This window comes from Bubalus kerabau, chromosome 7 (assembly GCF_029407905.1).
Source record: "Bubalus kerabau isolate K-KA32 ecotype Philippines breed swamp buffalo chromosome 7, PCC_UOA_SB_1v2, whole genome shotgun sequence".
Classification (NCBI taxonomy): domain Eukaryota; kingdom Metazoa; phylum Chordata; class Mammalia; order Artiodactyla; family Bovidae; genus Bubalus; species Bubalus kerabau.
The window spans coordinates 58,768,424-58,781,126 of record NC_073630.1 but is presented as its reverse complement, the minus strand read 5'-3'; the positions used below and the strand labels follow the sequence as shown (position 1 = coordinate 58,781,126).

Here is a 12,703-nt window from a genome sequence, read left to right as displayed (position 1 = left end):
CTTTTTGTCTCTTTCTAGAACAAAACTAACAAGTACAATAAGCATATATATGGAATTTAGAAAGATGGTAACAATAACCCTGTGTACGAGACAGCAAAAGAGACACTGATGTATAGAATAGTCTTATGGACTCTGTGAGAGAGGGAGAGGGTGGGAAGATTTGGGAGAATGGCATTGAAACATGTAAAATATCATGTATGAAATGAGTTGCCAGTCCAGGTTCGATGCACGATACTGGATGCTTGGGGCTGGTGCACTGGGACGACCCAGAGGGATGGAATGGGGAGGGAGGAGGGAGGGGGGTTCGGGATGGGAACACATGTATACCAGTGGCGGATTCATTTTGATATTTGGCAAAACTAATGCAGTTATGTAAAGTCTAAAAATAAAATAAAATTAAAAAAAATAAAAAATTAAAAAAAAAGTACAATAAGGAAATGCTGATGTATTAAAATTACTAAACTCCATTTCCCCATTCCTGTCTGCCATTTCATACCTTGTTGTAAATAACTTTCCACACACCAGGATGTTGCTATTCTTGACTTACCAATAGCCACCAAAATTACTGATCATCTGAAAGGTTTAGGATCCTGTGGGAAGTACTAGAAAAACAAAGTAGCATAATATATAAGTCTTTGCTTAACATAAGGTAGTAATTTAGGAAAAATGCACACCAGATAATGATTCAAAGTACTGTAAAGAAGAATCAAAAGAGTAGTATGTTCCTTAAACCAACCTAACTCATAAGAAGGAGAATACTCTTAGACTCACCTGAGAAGATAACAAAAGATACCCCCTCCTGCTAGAAACTAGGATAAACTAATTCTCACTCTTACTACCATCTGCAACCTCTGCTTTCTCCTCTCATTAAAGAGAAGAGTGAAGAATGCAGAGTGGTATGGAATTTCTGATGACCGGGGCCAAATGACTAAAACTTTGTGTCTTAGCTGTTTTTAATGAAATAAGGGTGTTGCAAGTTCAAATAGTACATTTAAAGGTGTAAAATATAGACAGTAGTAGAAGGATTTGCATGAAGCTTGTTCTTAACTAGAACTTCCTTTTTCAAACACAGGAAGAATAAATATAGAATGACAGTTTGAAATGGTATCAAGGGAAGATTTATTAAAGCTATCAACACCTAAATGGAGAAGGAAATGGCAACCCACACCAGTAATTTTGCCTGGAAAATTCCATGGAGAGAGGAGCCAGGTGAGCTATAGTCCATGGGGTTGCAAAGAGTAAGCCAAGACTGAGCAACTGAGCCCATCAAAACCTAAAAGTGTCTGTTCTTTTGAGTTTTCTTTTCTTTTGTTTGGTTGGGGGTGTCACAAAAGGGAAAGTTCTCACAGGTAGAGCAAGGCTAAAAATACAAAGAAAATGAACAAAGCTAATTGATGACTCATGACCCAAGACAATCCAGAGACAAGAAAGAAGGAATAAAGAAGGAATAACTTTGTTTTAGAATAAAAGAACAATGTATCTCCTTCTGGGGCCTGAAAATGAATGAAAATAAAATACTTTTTTAAAGAACAGGTAGATAAAGTAGTATTTAGTAATGGAAAATAGAATTTAATGTGCATGGTATTTTCATTTAATGTTATCTAATATCCCCAAATGTTAACTTTAGAGGGATTATATTAAAAAAAATAGACATTATGCAAATAAATGTGTTACTTAAAGCATTAGGTTATCTACTTTGTTTTAAAATGCTATTTCTTGATATAAAATGGTAGAAGCTTTCAGTCTTGGAATATGAAAGTATCTTCTTCTAGCTATTCTTAACTGCATTGAGAGACTTTATACTGTACTATATGGATCAAGTAATGCTTTTGGGAGAAGATCCACTAAAACTGGAAAACTCCCACTGTGGATTCTTAGGCAATAATTTATACTACCAGTATATAGACAAAAATATTCCTTGATTCCACACCATTTTTTTTTATGTTTTTGACTCTTTCTTCATAAGGAAGGGATGAGATCTTCATTAAAAATTATCTGGTTAAGGACTAAAAAATAATTCCTATAAAACACATTTCTGGACCACATAAGCATCTCATCCATATTATTCATAGTTTAAATTGTAGGACAGTCTTGCTGAGTAGACTATCAAATCCTTCAAAATGGAGACCATCCTTATGTATGTTTGTACATTGTCATCTAACACATTTGTTGTGGTTGTTTAGTTGCTAAGTTGTGTCCTACTCTTTGCAACTCCACAGACAGTAGCCCACCAGTCTCGTCTGTTCATCAGTCTAATACGTAATAAAGGTTCAACATATCCTAATAAAGCCTTCTGATCAAAAACCACAAGAAAGATGCCATTTTTCAAACCAATTAAATTTTAATAGCTAATTATAGCAAGAGAGAATGCACATCAGGATAACTATATGGTATATATATAAAAAAAGTGGTTATAAAAGCAAACTTAAAGGATTTGGAGGACTAGAGTTAGTCATAGGATTATCTTTGAAGGAACTGATAAATATTTCTCATGGAGAACAGCAAGGTTTCAATTAATCTATAGCCTGGCTGATAGATTATAGAAATGCTGATAGATTATAGAGCCAATTAATCTATAGCTTAGCTGATAGATTACAGAAATGTTCATATTTCTATGATTTGGCCACAGGGCTTTCTTTGGCCAATGGGACATTGGCAAATATGGTGTAACCCAAAGCCTGAAGAATGTCTGTGCCTTGGTGCTTACTGTTTTTGCTTGGTAATACAATTGCTAGATAAATAAACCACCCAGTTGGATGAATATCCAGGGTGAAGAGGGGGAGGTCATTCTAGATTAGGCTCAGATGAATAGGCCTGGTGATTGCACAAAAATGACTGAACAGAATGGAGAACACATGAACCACCTAGCAAAGCCCAGCCCAAAGTACTAACTCTCAGAATTATAATCCGAACATGCATTGTTATAAGCTACTAAGACCTGTAGTGGTTTTGTGTCTCAAGAGCTATCAAATAGTTAATAGAAGATGAACCAATTCAGGGAGTCTTTCTGTTCCATTCAAGTGTGCAATCATTTATTACCTATGTTCAGAATTTATGTGAAATCTGTGAGTTAAGGGCATTTTGCTGATAGCTTCCTGTGCTGATTGCCTCAAGGTTTGCTCAATCCTTCTTATCTACCTTGAAAGCATGACCCCTTTTCCAGTGGATAAAAACCTTCAAAAGATACCTTAAACTGAATCAACAGTGAGAACTAGTGAAGTGAAAAGAAAATCCTCCTTCACCCGATACTTGTCCCTGCTTCAGAAAAATGGAGCTAGTCCACAAGGAGATGATGAACCTGTCCTCCCACCAGAGTATATGTTGTATGCCAAAACAAATTGTTGCAAACAAACAAACAAAAAATAAGAACATTTAGGCCATTCAAAACTCATTCCTTGGCTTCAAAAATAAACATAACCATCTGCCTGCACATTTTTTCTTCTTGGGAAAACTCAATAGATGTTACATAAAGTTTGTACTGCTTATAAATGAAGAATTTAGAGCAACTCATTGCAATATGCCAGCTTAATTACAAACATGAGGTATATAATATTTTGGTAAAGCACTTGCTCTATTGAAGTCATTGTTAGAAAGCAGTGTTTTAAGTCCATATTTTGTCGTGACTATAATTTAACAGTATAGAAGCAAAATTAATATGTTGGTGTTTCCCTTTGATTAATACAGAACATTTTATTCAAAGTGGCTTTCTATTCCTTTTTGTTTCTGCCAAAAAGACCTGGTAGACATTGACAAGGAAATGGAATATTGTATGGGCCAAATTTCTGACATTCATTTCCCTCAGATATCAATTTAGTACAAAGCAGAATAATCTGCTGTTCACAAAGAAGAAAAAAAAAAGATCCCACTACATTTGAAGGCAAATCCATTTACTTAGAGGTTATAGTGACTGAACATAATTTTCTCAGGAGGGAACTTTGATGTCTGAAATGTCTAAGACAAGAAACATCAGAAGCAAGAATTAGCTGCATCTTGTCAATTGTGGGTCTTTGGATAGTTAAGGACACTGGATAAAGGAGAAAACTCCTTCTGTTTGGAATTAGAATCAATTTTGACATAAGCTGTCAAATAAAAACAACAAAAACAAAAAAGAAGCCAAACTGCCCTAGAGAATATAAACTGCTAAACCAACTAGATGTAAAATTATAAATTCTACCTGTATTTAATTACATCTGGGTTAGAGGAGACTACCAGTTCACCTCTTTGAAACAAAGTTAGAAATAAATAGACCTACATAGAGTGTACCATCGGAGATTATCAAAGTGTTTTTTGAAGGTAAAGTACAAAGAAAAAGTGAAAAAGAGATGTTGAATATTTTTATAGAGTAATTTTTAAATTCAATCCATTAAAACTTCTTTAACTAAAAACTAGAGGTTGAACATGACCAGAGGCATTTTTAATACATAACAGATGTGGTAGCAAAGAACTGGTACAAATTACTGAAGAAAACTAAATGAACGAGATAGTTTACTTATTAGAAAATGCTCTTTTAATAGATAAACAGCATATCCTTATGTAATATTAATAAAGAAAGCAAAGACGATTTGATTCTATATACAGACATTTCTAATGAATATGCACATATAGTATATAAAAATGTAGAGGATTTTGTTATATAAAACTGGTTTTCATTTTCCCTGATGCCATGTGAGATTTACTTATGTCTTTAAAAATATATTGTTACCAAGATATTTTCTATAGACTGGGACTTCGGAAAAATCCAAAATATTTTAATTTTATGAAGAAAAAATAAAAGTTCTATTTATTACAGCTATTCTTTTATATCCATCAAACCATATAAAGGACAGTAGCTCAAATATGTATCAGGGATAAGAGTGCCTGGGTTCAAATAACTCTTCCCATTTACCCATGTTCTTAAACTCTAAATCTTAATTAAATAATCTACTTTATCTCATAGTTTTGTTGCAAAAATTAAAAGTGATGATAGGTAAAAATGTTTACCAGAGTACCCATTTAAAAATTTAAAAGGTACAAAAATATGATGATATATATGATAAAAGTATGATGATAAAGACCGTTTATCATTTATCCCAATGAAATAGTACAAGATCCTAAAGACCTATCATCTTGGGACCATTACAAATTTGATTTAATTATTTTAGAATGAAAGTGAAAGTGAAGTCGCTCAGTCGTGTCCAACTCTTTGTGACCCCATGGACTATAGCCCATCAGGCTCCTCCATCCATGGAATTTTCTAGGCAAGAGTGCTGGAATGGGTTGCCATTTCCATCTGCAAGGGATCTTCCTGACCCAGGGATCAAATGCGGGCAGATGCTTTACCATCTGAATACAGTGAGCAAATATTAATACTTTTGTATAGTTCAGTTAACTTTAAGCTGTTTATAAAAAAGCAATATACTCCAACACTGAATTCACATTTTATTGTCTCAATTACCAAATATTTATTAAACACCTACTGTGTGCAAAGAACTCCCTAAGCTCTAGCTATACTGCAGGTAACCAAATAGACAAGAACTCCTACTCTCGTACAGTATACATTTTAGTGGGAGAAAATGTGTAATAAGCAAACAAGTTGTAAATATGTACCATAAGATATATACAGTCCTGAAAAGGTATATAAAGCAGGAGAACAGGAGAACAAAGATGGCTAGAGACTATTTGGAGTTTAAAAATCAAATAATTATGGTAGGTTTCAAAAGACAAAACAAGGACATCTGAGCAAAAAATCTGAAGGTGAGGCAGTAAACAGTGAGACGGGGAAAGTACTTTCCAGATGGAGAAAAGAGCCAGTAGACTGGATATGGGTTTAAGAGAAGACAAGAAATCAAGGTGATTTAAATGTTTTGTTCCTATGCAACTATAAGAATGGAATTTCCATTTATTTTGAGAAGAGAGAAAGAAAAGAGAAAATTATAAGGAGAACATAGGAACATCTAGGGACCATTGGTTTTAGGGATTAACACTGCTGCTGCTGCTGCTGCTAAGTCGCTTCAGTCGTGTCTGACTCTGTGAGACCCCATAGATGGCAGCCCACCAGGCTCCCTCGCCCCTGGGATTCTCCAGGCAAGAACACTGGAGTGGGTTTCCATTTCCTTCTCCAATGCATGAAAGTGAAAAGTGAAAGTGAAGTCGCTCAGTCGTATCCGACTCTATTAGTAAATATTAAACTTTAATATGAATATTAGATAACTATTCAATATGGGTAGAGATACTGAGAAAGTAGCTAACACAAAAGGCACAGCTCAGGTGAAGTGCTAGGCTAGAGATGAAAGTTTGAGAGTGACATATATAGCTATAGGTAGCTACTTTTAAAAACAATTAAAAAAATGATTCTTTTTTTTAAATTTTATTTTTTAACTTTACAATATTGTATTGGTTTTGCCATATATCAAAATGAATCCACCACAGGTATACATGTGTTCCCCATCCTGAACCCTCCTCCCTCCTCCCTCCCCATACCATCCCTCTGGGTCGTCCCAGTGCACCAGTTCCAAGCATCCAGTATTGTGCATCAAACCTGGACTGGAGACCTGTTTCATATATGATATTATACATGTTTCAATGCCATTCTCCCAAATCATCCCACCCTCTCCCTCTCCCACAGAGTCCAAAAGACTGTTCTATACATCAGTGTCTCTTTTGCTGTCTCGTATACAGGGTTATTGTTACCATCTTTCTAAATTCTATATATATGCGTTAGTATACTGTATTGGTGTTTTTCTTTCTGGCTTACTTCACTCTGTATAATAGGCTCCAGTTTTGTCCACCTCGTTAGAACTGATTCAAATGTATTCTTTTTAATGGCTGGGTAATACTCCATTGTGTATATGTACCACTGCTTTCTTATCCATTCATCTGCTGATGGACATCTAGGTTGCTTCCATGTCCTGGCTATCATAAACAGTGCTGCAATGAACATTGGGGTACACATGTCTCTTTCCCTTCTGGTTTCCTCATTGTGTATGCCCAGCAGTGGGATTTCTGGGTCATAAGGCAATTCTATTTCCAGTTTTTTAAGGAATCTCCACACTGTTCTCCATAGTGGCTGTACTAGTTTGCATTCCCACCAACAGTGTAAGAGGGTTCCCTTTTCTCCACACCCTCTCCAGCATTTATTGCTTGTAGCCTTTTGGATTGCAGCCATTCTGACTGGCGTGAAATGGTACCTCATAGTGGTTTTGATTTGCATTCCTCTGATAATGAGTGATGTTGAGCATCTTTTCATGTGTTTGTTAGCCATCTGTATGTCTTCTTTGGAGAAATGTCTATTTAGTTCTTTGGCCCATTTTTTGATTGGGTCATTTATTTTTCTGGAATTGAGCTGTAGGAGTTGCTTGTATATTTCTGAGATAGAAGAATGGAACTGGAAGAATCAACCTACCTGACTTCAGGCTCTACTACAAAGCCACAGTCATCAAGACTGTATGGTACTGGCACAAAGACAGAAATGTAGATCAATGGAACAAAATAGAAAGCCCAGAGATAAATCCACACACATATGGACACCTTATCTTTGACAAAGGAGGCAAGAATATACAAGGGATTAAAGACAACCTTTTTAACAAGTGGTGCTGGGAAAACTGGTCAACCACTTGTAAAAGAATGAAACTAGAACACTTTCTAACACCATACACAAAAATAAACTCAAAATGGATTAAAGATCTAAACGTAAGACCAGAAACTATAAAACTCCTAGAGGAGAACAAGCAAAACACTATCCGACATACATCACAGCAGGATCCTCTATGACCCACCTCCCAGAATATTGGAAATAAAGGCAAAAATAAACAAATGGGACCTAATTAAACTTAAAAGCTTCTGCACAACAAAGGAAATTATAAGCAAGGTGAAAAGACAGCCTTCAGAATGGGAGAAAATAATAGCAAATGAAGCAACTGACAAACAACTAATCTCAAAAAAAAAAAATGATTCTAAGTATTTCATTTTTACCTTGTTTTTTTTTTTTACCTAAATATTTCAAATTCTTTTAGATTTAAGGTATGTATTTTCTCCTCTTAGAAGCTAGATCAATCTGAAATAACTTTTCCTTCTAAATATATTACATGTATATCTATTATTGTCATGTTTATAGCTCTTTATTATAATTAACTCTGAATTTAGCATCTTCACTCTGGTAAACTGAGAACTCCCAAACTGAAGAATTTACATCTTATTTCTCTTTTCAGGTCCAGGTCCTAAGGACGATTCTCAATTTAAGACTGAATAGTGCTATATAATCAGGGAACATTTTCATGTGCATTAATTTAACATTTATTTTTAAGAAAATTATACAGAGCTGGTGAAAAGAGGCTGGACTTTATATATACACATGAAAAGAGTTAGCCACATTGCCTGAAGAGCATGAAATTCTAAAGAATATTGAGCAACTAATTTGCAATTCACAAAACAATTATTTTATGACTCAATGGAAGATGCCCTGGATTGACTACAATGGTGGTAATATATCAATACTTTGAAAAATGGCTGATGTTGCCTAAATTAGGGTGTGGATGCTGTTGCAGCAAGTGAAAAAGTCTATATACCTGCAGAGAATGAGAATCTGGGAATTAATATGGATGGCAGTTGAGATAATATTTACTTTGGGATGCTGCAGAATGAGAACAACTGACAAAGGACTGATTTTTATGGAAATACTAAAAATTGTGAAAAGAAAATTAAAATAAGAAATACAGTGAAAAAGAGAAGCTACAGATATGAAGAGAATGACCAGAATAAAGTTGTACCATAAGAAAGGGAGTGTTTCAAGGAGAAAGAAATAGATTAATATGAAAATTTTCAGAGAGAGATAAATTACATAAAGAACAACATTATTTACTGAATTTGACAGTAAGTTCATTATTGGAATTTTTAGATAAAAATATTTTAGTAATAATAAACTTAGGAGTGACTGGAAAGATTAAGAAAAGGATTTAAAAATGATTCACCATTATAAACTTAGAGGTGAAGGAAATGATATATCAACTGAGGGCAAAAGGGCTTACTCAAGCTTTCTGGGATTTGTTTGCTTGATGATGGGAGCAATATGAGCACTTTTATTTTCCAAAGGGTAAGATCACTCAGAATCCTTTACCATGGTTTAAAATGCTCTATCTGTTATAGAGAGATAGTGATAAAAATAAAAATGCTCACAAGCTCTGGGCTTCCTCTGGGAAATGAGTTTCTCATTTTTGCTTTTACTGTAGGTTGAGTAAATTTCAAAATTTGATATTTCTAAAATAATTGTCTCAGTCTCTCTGGGTATCTGGAATGATAGTTGTTTGAATTAATGGGGCATCTGCTTTATAGTTAATTCTATGTATCTCTTTTCAGGACTCCCTAGATGAAACCTGTACTTTTTTATATTCTAAGGCTGATATTAATTCAACAAAACACTTCTTGAACTTAAAACAAGTCTTCTCTGAAATGTCTTAACAACAAGAATCTGTAATCCATAGTTAGGTCCAGAATAAACTATTAAGAAGAGTGTAATCAGTCAGACTAATTACTCCATTGTAGCCAAGGGCTACTCCAAAGTAGTACTTGTCTAGTTGTCTGTGCTCAATCCCTGCAGCTACTTTTGAGCATTTCTGTTATAATAGCTTAAACAGATCTATTCTCACAAATACTTATGTTACAGTGTTCTAAGAGTTCACATACACACAAAAAGTCATCTGTCTGCTTTGAAATTAAAATATAAAGCTTATGTAAATGTAATAGCCTAAATGATTATATGACACAAAGGTCATTCTATTAACAAGAAAATCATCTTATAATTATATAAAATCCATCTATTTTGGCTAAATGAACAATACAATCAGACATGAATTTTGTCTGAGTGTGTGTGTAGAACAAGTTGTGACATAACTTACATTAGTTTCTAAGGGGCCTGTGCTAAAAACAAGAGGGCTCTTCCATTGCTGAGTGCAGTGATGACTGAATATGCAAGTATTTAAAAGATACTGAAGCAGAGCAAAATTGCTCTGCGTAACAAATCCAGGAGAACAACTGGCTTTGCAGTGGGAGACTTCAAGAGAATAATAGGACCACTGAAACACTGGACACTGAATTGAGAAGAGGTCAAAATATAGAGAGAAACTTGATTTACAATGCAAACATGAGAATTCATACTGGCAATGTGGCCTGGAGAAGTGGAGATTGAAATGCTGAGCACTTGGAAAAGAGGAAGTGGTGGAGGTCCATTTATTGGTGCACATAATACTATGACAGATTTGGAATGTGTAGAAAATAGTACAGGCATATAGATACCTTCATAGAATTGTCTGAAAGCATGCATTCAATTCAAATTAGATCTTTAAAAAAAAAACAATGGACAACTTAGAGGAACACAGGTATACTTCATTGTCAATTTATCTATATGGGCCATATTTTTTGTTCTGTTAATGGAACGTACCTAATGTCAACATGGAAGTCAGGGAAAGTTTGACATATTCAGTGTCACAATTTCCTCCCTGACTTAGCATCTTTTAGTAACAGCTGAACTGCAAGGACATCCAACCAGTCCATTCTGCAGGAGATCAGCCCTGGGATTTCTTTGGAAGGAATGATGCCGAAGCTGAATCTCCAGTACTTTGGCCACCTCATGCGAAGAGTTGACTCATTGGAAAAGACTCTGATGCTGGGAGGGATTGGGGGCAAGAGGAGAAGGGGACGACAGAGGATGAGATGGCTGGATGGCATTACTGACTCGATGGACGTGAGTCTGAGTGAACTCCGGGAGTTGGTGATGGACAGGGAAGCCTGGCATGCTGAGATTCATGGGGTCGTGAAAAGTCGGACACAACTGAGCGAATGAACTGAACATTTAAGAATGTTTATGACATGTGAAGAATATCCACAAGAATTTCAAGAGTGTAGTAATCAGGCCCTGCCTTCTTCTAGCTCTTTATCTTGAATTATTATTCTTCTTTCTATGTTAGACTCTGAAATGAATACAGGTTCAGATATATTTCAGTCATCTAATAAATCATTTACTGGTTTCACACTGCCCCATACTTCTTATGTCTTATGTCTAATTTTGTCTTATTAGACTGTATGAACCATGAGTGATACTTCTATCTCACTAGCATCTCAGTAACCACCAAAATATCTACAATTATAATAAGTGCTTAATAAATATCTGTAGATGAAATGGATAAAGGATTGCATTTGATATCCACAAATTTTTTTGGTAGGAAATTCCATTTTTCTATGATAACCAAATGATGCTTTTGTTTTTTCTAAGACTTAAAGGGGGCTTCCCTGGTGGCTCAGATGGTAAGAATCTGCCCACAATGCAGGAGACCCAGGTTCAATCCATGGGTAAGGAAGATCCCTTAGAGGAGGAAATGACAACCCACTCCAGTATTCCTGACTGGAGAACTCCATGGACAGAGGAGCCCGGAGGGCTACAGTCCATGGGATCACAAAGAGTCAGACATGACTGAATAACTAACACACACACACAATACTTAAAGACAGTCCTAAGCCTTACACTATTTAAATATTTTGCTTAAGCATTTTACTTAAAAAAAATAATGAACTTTTATGATATTAACAAATAATTAGCTTTAATTGAGAACAAGTTCTGTTTTAAACTATATATTAATACAGCATTTAGCTCAATATGCTTTCTAGAATTCTCTCAAGTTATATATATGTCCTCATGCCAGTGTTACATATGAGACACTGGATGTATTAATAGACAGGTCCACTGAATCATTGAAAAAGCAAGAGAGTTTCAGAAAAACATCTACTTCTGCTTTATTGACTATGCCAAAGCCTTTGACTGTGTGGATCACAATAAACTGTGGAAATCTAAAAGAGATGGGAATACCAGACCACCTGATCTGCCTCTTGAGAAACCTGTATGCAGGTCAGGATGCAACTGTTAGAACTGGACACAGAACAACAGACTGGTTCCAAATAGGAAAAGGAGTATGTCAAGGCTGTATACTGTCAGCCTGCTTATTTAACTTATGTGCAGAGTATATCATGAGAAACACTGGGCTGGAAAAAGCACAAGCTGGAATCAAGATTGCCGGGAGAAATATCAATAACCTCAGATATGCAGATGACACCACCCTTATGGCAGAAAGTGAAGAGGAACTAAAAAAAAAACAGCCTCTTGGTGAAAGTGAAAGAGGAGAGTGAAAAAGTTGGCTTAAAGCTCAACATTTCAGAAAACGGAGATCATGGCATCTGGTCCCATTACTTCATGGCAAATAGATGGGGAAACAGTACAAACAGTGTCAGACTTTATTTTTGGGGGCTCCAAAATCACTGCAGATGGAGACTTCAGCCATGAAATTAAAAGATGCTTACTCCTTGGAAGAAAAGTTATGACCAACCTAGATAGCATATTCAAAAGCAGAGACATTACTTTGCCAGGAAAGGTCTGTCTAGTCAAGGCTATGGTTTTTCCAGTGGTCATGTATGGATGTGAGAGTTGGACTGTGAAGAAAGCTGAGTGCCAAAAAATTGATGCATTTTAACTGTGGTGTTGGAGAAGACTCTTGAGAGTCCCTTGGGCTCTAAGGAGATCAGCCCTGGGTGTTCTTTGGAAGGAATGATGCTAAGGCTGAAACTTCAGTACTCTGGCCACCTCATGTGAAGAGTTGACTCATTGGAAAAGACTGATGGTGGGAGTGATTGGGGGAAAGAGGAAAAGGGGACGACAGAGGATGAGGTGGCTGGATGGCATCAC

The 12,703-nt window shown here is 35.7% G+C and overlaps 1 long non-coding RNA gene across 16 annotated transcripts in view; it reads right to left on the bottom strand.

Annotated features, from left to right (window-relative positions):
• Positions 1-12,703, bottom strand: part of LOC129657751 (uncharacterized) — a 136,324-nt gene that overhangs the window by 105,323 nt on the left and 18,298 nt on the right. For 4 of the 16 annotated variants that reach the window (XR_008717071.1, XR_008717081.1, XR_008717082.1 and 1 more), the window contains exon 3: positions 548-602. The exons of the other annotated variants lie outside the window; for them this stretch is intronic. This is a non-coding gene — a long non-coding RNA (uncharacterized LOC129657751). The remainder of the gene's footprint in view (positions 1-547; positions 603-12,703) is intronic. 16 annotated transcript variants of the gene reach the window in all.